Source organism: Sinocyclocheilus rhinocerous, unplaced genomic scaffold (assembly GCF_001515625.1).
Source record: "Sinocyclocheilus rhinocerous isolate Xijiao unplaced genomic scaffold, SAMN03320098_v1.1 scaffold804, whole genome shotgun sequence".
NCBI lineage: Eukaryota > Metazoa > Chordata > Actinopteri > Cypriniformes > Cyprinidae > Sinocyclocheilus > Sinocyclocheilus rhinocerous.
The window spans coordinates 331,317-343,978 of record NW_015644009.1 but is presented as its reverse complement, the minus strand read 5'-3'; positions in this window follow the sequence as shown (position 1 = coordinate 343,978).

The following is a 12,662-nucleotide window of genomic DNA, read 5'->3' as shown; positions in this document are numbered from 1 at the left end:
GTACTATTAAAGCATTGTATTTTTAAAGATATAAAGGATATGAAGCTATATATAAGCATTAAGCTCATTAAGCTGCTGACTAGTCTGAGGTAAGTACAAATTGATCTTATGGCGCTTTTCCACTGCATGGTACGGTTCACTTTTGGGGGGTTTTCCACTGGGTACGGTACCTGGTACTTTTTTTTTAGTACCACCTCGGTTGAGGTTCCAAGCGAACCGTTCCGTTACCAAAACGTGACGTGTAAACTCTGCTGATCACGGATTGGCCGGAGAGCCAATTTAAATCAGCACAGCCAGCGAAGGATCGAACGCAACTGTTTTGAACGAGCGCACCTTTTTTTAGCAACCAAAAAGTGGTTGTTTCGTTGTCTGTTGAGGAAGTACAGACATTCCTCCGTTGATAGCAGAGGAGCGAATCCAGCGTGAGCTTGATGGGGCGACGTGGAATGAAAAAGTTTTTTAGGAGTCGCGGCAGTAGATGCGGCGCAACTATAACGACATGTGAATAATTCTGCCCATTCTAAAGCGATACTAAACTGCAGTGGAAACGCAAACCGAGCCGAGTCGAGCTGTGCCGAGTCGTACCACGCAGTGGAAAAGCACCATTATAACATCACCTCTGTACCTAATTACTGTTTGTCTGATGAGTGCATAATCACTGAACAAAAAGAGGTTTCAATAAGTGCCACCTGCTGGCGATAGCTGTAAATGTAAGCACAATAAAAGCTGTTGATTACAAAGATATTGATTGTTTTCCAAAGACAAATATTGATTGCAATGGTCTGTATCTTAAACCTGCATTGATTGCTTACCTCCATTGTAACTGATTTCCCCAGACAAATGTTAATGCTTAGATGTTAACTTAAGTTTGATCACTGTTAAAGCTAGAATGTCCACTAATGTGTTTATTTACAAAAAGGCATGAGTGGTGAACAATTTGTTTTTCATAAAACTGCAAAATAAATATATTATTTCTATAGGCTATACAAAAAAAAAAGAAAAGAAAAAAAAGACAAAATAATTAGGCTGAATAAACTGATCTATTGCATGTTAAATCGCGTAAACGACACGTATTTAACGCGTTAAATACGTGTTGTTTACGAGTGAAATACACGTGTTTAACGCGTTAAAATTCACGTGTATTTGGCCCTTCTGGCCTTCCATAGGGCCAAAACGTGTGGTACACGCGATTGCGCGTTAACACGTAATTTACGCGTTAACACGTCATTTTGTGCTATCACTTTGGAAACCATATTGAACTGTGGAGTTTTAGCACTACCTACTGGTGGGGCGTTCTGCTCAAGCACATCAACAACAGACAAGAATAGTAAAGGGCAGGATTTATTCAAAAATGTAGATTGAACAATGACTTTAAAAATTAAAAAAGAGCATATATAGGTTACAACTAGACATATAATAATTATAATACTATAATAATTATATATATATAATTTTTTAATTTTTTTTATTTGATTAAGAATTTGTTCCCTCATTTTAATTAAAAGGTCCCCTTTGACGGGCCCACAATCAGCCCGGGCCCATACCCACATGCTATGCCCCTGTTTGAACCCTTTAAAAAAAGGTCACAATTCACTAAGTGCAAGCATGTTGTTGTTTATCCTATGCTGTCTAGGCTTTTTTTGTGATCAAAAAATTTAATGGGGCTTTAGAACAACATCAGCTAAACGAATTATTTACTGAATTTTACTACACTAATCCATAGCCAAGTTGTGAAGGGGTAAATAAACTCCAAAAAATGAGAGGTGAGAGAGATAGCAAAATGAGGGTTACAAAAGTAAAAGAGCATATCGAGAAAGAGTGGTGGGGCCCCATACCTGAATATGCTTAGGACCCCCAAATCACTAAGACCGCTCCTGGTTATACACTTGGCTGTATGCACAGTGCGTACCATGAGTGCTCTGACCGACTGACCTGAGAAACATTTTCCTTGCAAATATTTCAGCAGTTATTATTTGTGTCCCCTATTTCTGTCGAATGAACCCATGCCAATCATTCGTGATTTAATCAGTTCCCTCTTTTCGGTAAACTGTCCGAATGTGTTTGGAAAGCTCTCTCTCTGAATCACATAAGCTTAGCCTTTCCCCTGGCCACTGGGCCTGAAATTAATGGGGGTTTGATGCAAAAATGCCACCAAATTGGACAAAAATGCCCCTGCACAATTAAACAAAATCTATTACGGCTGTTGCTAGTAAAAATGAAATGCAAAGTGTTAATTGCGGAACATTTAGATCAGATCATATTGCATCTTATTTCTTTTCTTTTTATGGAACATCATCAGGCTTCAGCGTTAGTTCTCATTTATGTACTCATTAGTACTCATTTCTAAGCATTTTACAATCAGCTCGTAGCCGCACAACACCAACAGCCCATGTGCAGCAGTGGTAAAAGTGGGTTTTTAGTTTTTACTGATTCTGAGATTGTATAATGCACTAGTCATAATGGGCACTGCTAAGTATTCTGCTTAGAGTATGGTTGTGGTGTTGCTGGGATTTCAACTGCTAACCTCTGGATAAATATTGCCCTCGGATAGTTCTTCCACTATAATGGCCTAATTACATGCATATTTTCATACATTTTACATCTAATTACTTGATCTAATATTCTGTCATGTGATTCAGTTTACATGACCAGGATTCTGAGAGGAGCACACAGCCCTTTTAACAACAAAGAGACAAAGTCATTTTAATTAGACAGTTCAGTTAGGAAGTTCCAGTGCTTTAAAGCAAACTGTTCTTTCTTATGATCTCATGTCTTTTTCCCTCTTGTACAGCTGGGAAAACACAAAAACTACTGATTGTCCCTCATTCCATGTCTGAGAGGGAATTTGTGGAAAGGATAAGGGAGGAATTCCCAGAATTGCAGCAGCGTCAATTTACACTCTGCCGATTAAATCGGCACAAGCACATTATCCCTTTAAACCTCCCCACAGTTTGCCCTGCTTCCATAAAGTCCTGCCAAGAACTCAGAAATTCACGGTCTGCTGTATACATAAGACCAAGGGTATGATTCTTTATACATTTATACACTTTACACAATTTATACATTTGTTTAGCTGTAACACTTGTTTCTACAAGCAGTGAGCCAAAAGTGTCTGTAAAATATTAAACATTTTCTTAGTCACATTGGAGCGTTTTTTGAATAATCCTTTACATTTAAAAAAAAATAAGTGCATGCCGGAGATTGTGCACAATTCACATTGACAGACTATGTCAACAGTTTGCTGCTGTGGTACAATTACCTTTCTATTTAACTATTCAATAGAGCACCATAGAAGACATTTTTAAAGACATGACAGACAGTTCTGATTGTATGAAAATGAGAAATTGCCTTTATGATGTGCACAAGTAACAACGCGATGTGGCAATTGAACAATTTTGAGAATTGTAATATTGATTTGAGAAATGCTCAAAAACAACAGAAAAATTGTCATTGGTCATTTACATATGATTTAAATTGTGAGCACTTATTCAGCAAGCAATTCTGTGTTTTTCAAAGAAAAGCTTTTTGGACTTTTTCAGGTTTTGGAGCCAGCCTGGGATGAAAATGAACTACAAGATGACAATGTACATTTCTCAACTGTTAAATTTTAAGATACTGAATGCAAGCCATTATATACATGTGACCGTTTTTCTGCAAGCAATACAGTGTTTTTCTAAGAATAGCTTTTTGGGCTTTTTCAGGTTTTGGAGGCAGCCGGGGATGAAAATGAACTGCAAGATGACATGTAAATTCCTCAACTATTTTAAGATACTGAATGCAATCCATTATATACATGTGACAGTTTTTCTGCAACCAATACAGTGTTTTTCTAAGAACAGCTTTTTGGACTTTTTCAGGTTTTGGAGCCAGCTGGGGATGATGATGTAAGTTTCTCAGTCATTACATTTTAAGATATGGAAAGCTTTCAGACATGATGTGAAACTGAACATTATTTATCCTCACGAGCCACGGGTATTAATTTGTTGTTGTTTGTTATGCTTTCGTTATTCTCAAAGACAGGCAGCCACTGATTTGCATTTTTTGAAGGACCACATTTTCAGCTAAAAATCATCAAGGATCACGGTTTCAGCTTAAAATCTTCTTTACTGTTGTACTGTAGAAAAAAAAAGTAACCTACATCTTTGGATGGCCTCAGAGTGAGTAAATTAACAGCAAATTTTTGGGTGAACTATCCCATTAAAGGAAAGTGTTGAATTCATAGATATTTCTCACCAATTCTGGACAGGAGGAGATGCAGCGCCAATCTCCCTGCCACATGTCTTAATATTTGCGACAGGACTAGAAAGAGTCCCAGCAAGATGCAGCGCCAATCTCCCTGCCACATGTCTTAATATTTGCGACAGGACTAGAGAGAGTCCCAGCAATGGGCTTTCCAACACAGCCAGAGCTGTCCTTCCTTCACGAACATGAGGAACTGGCAATGTTCCCAACAGCCAACACATGTGCACTTATTATGAGAATTCCTGTAAAAAACACTTATGCAGATTTTAAAAGCGCCATGGAAATGGGCATTGGCAGTGCAGACCAGTTTGGTTTGCAGTAAATGTTTTTCTTTTTTTGTGTGTGTGTACATGTTTTATTGTTTTTTTTATACCGAGTTTCTAATAATTAGTTGCTATTTCATATTAATTTTTTTACTGAATTGCACAGCTGTTGCATTGTTCAAATTGTTTCACCATTTAGTGTGGTTAATGTCTTATATTCAAATATTTTCTATGAGTTTCACACAATAAACTGACCCAAATGTTTTAAATTGTTATGGTTTTATTGAGTTGTACACATGAAATCAGTGTCTTATAAATGTTACAGATATTATATCAAGTAAACTGCATGTGAGATGAAACCAAAAGATCTAAGCACAAAAAAGAACACCTGAATGCATTAGACATACAATCCTGATATGAATGAGTAATAGAAATGGGAAAAAAGAGAGGTACTGTACAAAGAACAAAAATACTGTACAAAAGGAAAAAACTAATTACAGGGAGTCGAGGAATATAATGACCTCTTGCAAGAGGTCCACTCCACGGCCATCTCTTTGTCCTCCCAAGGGATCAACACGTTGCTGAAGTTCAGCCAAGCGGTCATTGTCCAGGTCATATTCATTTAAGGGGACCTCAACCCTGTCTGGCCAGCAAATGTCATTGTGGGTCAAACAGTCACTTACATCTAGGATGGCCCAAGGGTGAGTAAATTAACTGAAAATTCTAATTTTGGGGTGAACAATCCTTTTAAGTTTTTGAACTATCAATAAGCTGGCTTTTAGCAAGTGAAAAAAAGGACAAGACAACAGCTATTATTAATTAAAATTAATTCATAAATTGTTAAATAGTACACATTTTCAGTGATAAAAAATCAAATGTGGGTCACCTTGTATACAGATGACGCTGTCTTTCTTTTAAAGAGGAAAGTCTGAAGAACACTGTTGAAACTAGAAAGGTATCTCATTTCCTTCGGTCAAAACAATAGCATAGAGTGCCTTAAATATTATTTTTCCAAAGTTTGCATGTCTGTAACTCAAGAAGTATTAACGTTATCTTAATATGATTGTGCACTCTGGTTCCTAAGAAATTTTTATTTTGGAATCTTCATTTTTAAGGCTCTGTATGGTTCAGTCCCAGAGATATTGAGTTCTTAGTGCAGGCCCATGTCCACATTGTTAAATCCTACCCATTTTCAATGGTCAACACCAAATGTGATTTTTCTGTTTATCTACTCATAAATAAATATAGAATCTTATGCATAGACTACTAAGAATTTATGTGCCTCAACTTGACTATTTCAGTGCAGTTTTGATAGCGGGAAACAAGCTACAATTCTAGTTTCAACATTATTTATCCTTCAGATATTCCCCTTTAAATATGATAAGTATCAGCTGTATACAAAGTGACTAACATTTGGTTTTCAAACACTGAAAATGTGTGCAATTTAACAATTTATTCTCTGTGCCATTTTTAGATATCAATATCTCTAAAACTGAACTACACAGGGCCTTAAAAATGCAGATGCCAAAATGAAAGTTTGTTCAGACCTAAAATCTGAAAGGTTATTAAGATATCTTTAATACTTCTTGAGTTACAGGCATTGCAAAAAAATGCTTTGGAGAAAAAATCCAAAAGTTTGAATGATCACCATTGGCATTTAATGCAACAAAGACTGCTAAAGTCAACAGATTTTACTAACAGACCTACCAATCTCTGTGTAAAAATAACAATGATGCTGCCATCTTTCTGAAGTAATTTACCCCCCCCAGCAACTCTAAATCTCAGGTGAAAATTTTCTTTTGTCCACTTTTACAAAACGGGATTACCTAGGAAAAATTTGAGCCGGGGAAGTTTCTAAAATTTGGTTGATTTGACATGGAATGATCTATGTGCAATTAAACAAATTTATGAAAATACCTGAAAAGAAAAATGGATAATTACCTAAGGCGTCGTTTCACAGTGCGACGTGAAGTACCCAGTATGTCTGCAATCTGAGGTATTGTGAATTTTAGTGACAATAAAAACTGCAGTTGTTCTGAGGTGATGCGGTACTGTGGACGCCCAGTATGTCCTCGAACACGTGCTTGATAACCAAAGGAAGCTGCAACAGAAAACAATAAATCAAATTCACTTTATCCAAGCAAGGTTATTTTCAACTCTGTTACAACTTACAACTGCATGATTTATCTTCTTTGCCTTTACAATGTAGGTCAGGGGTAGACAAGTTCAGTCCTGCAGAGTCCAGCTCCAACCCTAATCAAAACACACCTGAACAAGCTCATCAATGTCTTCAGGATTACTAAGGCTGATGCACATTCTCGCACTCGGTCAGTGGTAGAGCGGGCGATTGGGCAGCTGAAATGTCGCTGGCGCTGCCTTGACAGGACCGGGGGGATGCTGTTATACCGCCCTGAGAAGGTGTGCCGCATCGTGCTGGCCTGTGGTGTGCTGCACAATGTCGCGCACAGGCACGGCATACCACTTGGTGAGGTGGTGGCACCGCCAGATGACCCCGACCCAGGACCAGTGTATGTGCAGCACAACCAACAAGCCATTCAGGCCCGTCAACATGTGACAATATAAATGGCAATCAGAGACAAAGTAAATTTTTTGACCAATTCCTTTAATGAGTGGCTTATGTCTGTGAATGCGTCAGTGATATTTTTCAGGTGACTATTAATTTCTCCGATGGCCCTAACGATGTCTTTGTACATGAGGCCCCAGGACTGAATTTGCCTTCCCCTGGTGTAGGTTCAATAAACATTAAAACCTCTAATACGAGACTACATTTCTTTCTGTATCTATCAGTTTTCCAACATAGTCCAACCTAACTACTTTTGAATAATGAAAAACTCAAAACATACCACCAGGTTGTTGTTGCTGTCGAACATCTGACACAAAATCACCAATTATGATTAGCAGTTCGTCGGTTAGTTCGGATTCAACAAGTCTCCCTCTTGTCCATTCAAGGCTCCGTGCCATTGTTTCCATTCTAGTGTAATAATGTAACAAGAAAACAAGGCAATCAATGGATAGCCTACTTGAATTAAAGTGAAATACAAAAATGCTTTGACTGGGGGTGATATTTTGTAATCTTCAGTTGACTTGTAGCTTACTTAACATGTCATCCATAAACACCAGAGACCATGTTCACAAAACATTTTCTCTTACCACTAAGAGTTCTCCTAAACAGCAGTACAGAGTTTCTTCGTAAAACCTATTCACAAAGCTGATGAGACCAACTTGTACTAAGGAATGGGGAGAAAATTAAGAGAAAGGATGGGGTTGACCTCTTTGCTATTGATGATGTCATCAAGCTTACTAACTATGCCCACAGTGAACGGCTGAGAGGACATGGGTCTTTGTCAGTAATTTAATCATAGAAATATTGTAGACCAAGGTATCATGTTGCCATATTCAAATACATATTTTACAAATGTTACCATATTCAAATAAAGATTTTTTTTTTTTAATTTCATATTCCAATAAAGATTTAAAAATGTAGGTTACCTATCACTAATTAAACAAGTAAGGCCAGGTTTCACAGACAGGGCTAAACCAGGATTAGTTCAATTAGGGCATTTAATGTCAAGCAGCTTTTACCTGTGGTATGTTCAGCTACTTGTCAGCCTTGTAAACAATTAGTGGAGCCTAATGTAAACAATATAAGCAGCATTTTAATTAACTGACTATAATAATGGCTGATTGTAAGACATTGTGCAAAAGCAAAAAAATCAAACTGGACCCAATCTTGCCCAACTTGTACATAAAAAGGAGATAATTAAATTAAAAGGAAATTATTATAACTGACATTTCAAGATGGTTTGCAATTTGGTTTTCGTGACTTACGAGTCCAACTCTAACTTTTTACAGATTTAGGAGCTGGTTTTAGCGATAAAACGCTTTGTGAAACGTCTAAAATTAAGACTGACACGCCATTATTTTAAACAGTTTCTCCTAAATCGGCAAGTTATGAGCTAATTTTAGCCTTAAGATGCTTTGTGAATACGGCCCTAAGCTTATTAAGAAAAAAAAAAAAAAAAAAAGATCACATTACCTTGTAAGTACTGCTTCAATAGCATCCTGATCATCAGTTTGAGCCAGACGGGTGCACTCCCGAAATGCCCTATTGCAGTCTGAAAGAAATTGTCTCAGCGCCATAAAAATTAGTGTGTCTTACCCTGTTATTTTAATGTATTATCTCAATGACAAACACACTGGTTTGTAGTGCAAACAGTTTTAGGGTTAACTGCTCTTTGATATTCTTCTCGTTTCCCTACAGCCGTTACCGGAAGTCTCGCACAGAAAACGGCTTACTTCCGCGTTGAAAAATAAAAATACATCCACTTCTACTTCTTCTAAAACGTTCTCCCTTGCCGCCAAAAGTTTTTAACTCCTCCTTAAAGGTATGCACCAGATGATGTAGGTTCAACTAACCATTAGGTAAGTGCTCGTTCACACTCTCATGAATAATTCAAATAAAACGAAGGCGCACATCAGCACATTAATAGTCATAAGAAGGATTACAAGCTGTTATGACAGGCAGTGTCAACCCTTTGTTTATTTGAATTATTCATGATGTTGTGACCCCAAGTACTACGCTGTATCGCAAGCCGTTTTAGCATTTAAAAGTTTGTTTTGACTATCCATAAATATAATTTAAGATAGGAACAATTGTATTTTGACGAGTCATAATTATAATTCGACTAGTCACAATGACAATTAGAGATATCTGCAATTATAATTGCACTAGTAAGAAATCGGATTAGAGATATCTCTAAATACTTTGACTAGTCAAAACTCCATTTAAGACATCTGTAATGACAATTGTAATTTGAGATATCTCTAATTAGAATTATGCCTAGTACAAAATCAATTAGAGATATCTTTAATTACAATTTCTACTAGTCAAAACCCATTTGAAGATATCCGAAAATATTTTCCAATGGAAGTCAATGGAAGATTATGACTAGTCGTAATAGCATTGTAGGTATCTCGAATGTATATTATGACTAGTCAAAATAACATTGTAGATATCTTAATTCCAATTACGACGAGTCAAAATTGCATTATAGATATCTGGAATTGGAATTTTGACTAGTCAAAACTAAATTATGACTAATACTGCAAGTAGTATTTAATGCGAAAACGGCTTGCCATAAATAAGCGCAGTCAAGACGGACAGTTCTGACCTCTCGAAGTGGAACAGATACCAACGAGATCAAAGGCAGATATCGCGTTATTCTCACTCACATGCTGTGTTGCTAATAAACATGATATGATTTCAGTTCTGTTGCTTTTATATTAAAATAAATATGATGAACAAGACACTCAAGAATCACATGCAACCAGATTTTTAAAAAAAAATTAAAAAAAAACATTTTAGAAGAGAACGCAGCATCACGGTTGTCTGAACCAATGAGCATTAAGCTGTGTCGTCAGTCAGTCGTTTCCCATCATGCTTTTGATCAGCGCAGTCGGTGGAGAGCAACTGCGCTCGACTGCACAATCCGACACAGCTGCCTCGCCGTCGCAAGAGTTTTTTGGCACACGTCAGCATGACATCAGAGCAAGTCGGACGTAACTCGGACACTTTTCTAACCGGCATGCATCACCGGTGATCGGTTCTGCACAGAAATTGCTCATCTCAAACAAGCCTAGTCTCACGATTTATTTCCAGAACATGATGCATGATGGGATACACTAAGCCTCGAATAGTGCTCCAGAGCGGAGCTCTGGCGTTTTTAAGACCTGGGACAGTCTTAAAGGACACTTACGTCCTGTCGCGCGCAAGCGCTCTCAAGTATCCAAGACCGCAAGTGTGGGTATTTGGACAAGGGGGTGGTCTTTCATCCTCACTTGAACACTTGGGCCAAATACAGGAAATACGTCATATAAGTGTTCAAGTGGTCAAGTGCAAAGACCGCAAGTGTGGGTATTTGGACAAGGGGATAGACCAGTGACATTGCGGATTTTGCAAGGAGCGTCTAGCTGCAGCCTACTAGGCCTGACTTCCGACGTCACACTTGGATGTGGGTGGGGTTGGATGTCCACCGCAGGCTGCAGCAAGATGCTCCTCGAATTATCTAGTTTGCTTGGGTTGAGAGTCTGCATGGCTCCAGCCCAGATTAATCTAATGTTCTGAAGAGTATGTGTGGCAGTCAGTCACCGGTCCGGTGTGGATATTTACTGTACTTCGCAATCACAGATTCTAGCCTACATCTTGGAATATGACCCAAATAAGAATTTTCACTGTATATTGCCATCTGAACAAGTAAGTAACAAGTCTGCCACGTTTGTTCTGACCAACTGAGGAAAAGCATTACTTTAAATCTCGCTACCAATGGTGATTCAATCTAAAGATAGGTTAGCTCATATCACATCAAACCATTCAAATGATTATTATTGTTATACTTTATTCTCAAATCATTATGTAATTCCAGGCTATCTGTAATCAGAAGCACATTTATAACTGGAATATAATTTAATTTCATTCACATGTTTCATAAACACATAATCCTTTTTGGATTACAATCCGCCATCAAAATGATACTTTTAATTATTCTGGCTGCTGTGAGAAAATGCTATAAACGATCGGCCACCTGCAGGATCCTCACATGTGATAGCCTAGTAGTCGGGACTTCTTTATGTTTACAGAAGTGACATAATGAAGCAGCAGCATGCTCGAATTTCCCGCATAAACCTACCCGTACCACTCAAATTAGAAAACATTATTATAAGATAATCGTTGTGAATCGGGCGGTAGTAAAGTAAGGCGATAGTTTTGAACACTGGCTAGCCTGCTGAATAAAACCTATATGCACATATTTTATAAACATTTATAATCAAATGTAGCTTTTACAGTTCAAACATTACAGGGAGATATATGTAGACGGATTTTCGCGGCTTATGTTTATGAATAAATCTTTAGCCTACATCTCTGGTGGTTATGTGTTTATGGCATAGTTTTCTATGGGAGGAAATCGTTTCACGTGAAACTGCGCGTTTCGTTCATATTCTGACACTTAACGTGCAATGTAGCGCAATTTGCTTTCATATTCTGGGCTATTCTGCTTGTCTGTAAATAGTAGCCTATATGTTTATTATTAATAAGGTGCGTCCTCCAGTGTCACTGTTTTAGTAGGATATGTTATAAGACGACCACGTTTTTTCAGATGTATTTTCAAGAAAAAAACATCGTCTTATATTCGGGTCAATACGGTACTTTATTTATTACCTGGAGACAAACACAAATAAACCATATTGTCGCAATCGTATGTTTAATGTCTTCATGTTTCCAAACGTTTCTGTTTTCTGTTTTCATACAGCGACAGCTGGAATTTACGTGATATTAAAAGTGGGGGGGACACGTCCCCCGCATCCCCTGCGTAATCTACGCCCCTGCATTAAGCCACGTTAAGCGTTTGTGAAACAGTCCGCGGCCACACCCCTGCGCTAATGGTACAGCCCACAGGCAAATTGTAAGATAAAAAAAATGGACAGCTTTTTATTCAAATGATAATTTCTTAAGTCACAATTTAGTAAACTGAAAAAAGGAGAAAATGGCAATTATTAGTTTATGAAGTAACTGAAAAAAAATGAAAAAATTAATGTTTGGTTTCATTTTTTAAATTTTTTTTTTATTTGCACCATATGGTCTGAGAATTGAATTGTGAAGCGTTACATGGACCGGACAGAAAGTGAGGCTTCGTTTGTCATGGACCATGTGATTCAGTGGAAACAATACACTCCTGGAAAGCCTTTGGAACTGTAAACTGACTGTGCGTTCCAAACGGGATATATCGCCCTCCGAAGGGCACTTCGGAGTGAAAACAATCATGGCCGCCATATAGAAGGGTCGTTCCAAACCGAAGTGCTCAAAACCAGTGGTGGACAGTAACAAAGTAGTTTACCTTCCTTACTGTACTTAAGTAAATTTTTCAAGTATCTGTACTTTACTGGAGTAGTTTTATTTTGAGTAACTTTTACTTCACTACATTCCAAAGCATAAGATCATACTTTTTACTTCACTACATTTTATAAAACTCATCGTTACTCCTTATAATATATCACGTGCTCCGAGACGCAGAAGCAGTGTCTGATTCATGAACGAACTGATTCTTTTCACAATGAACCCATTAAATCGGTTCGCAAATC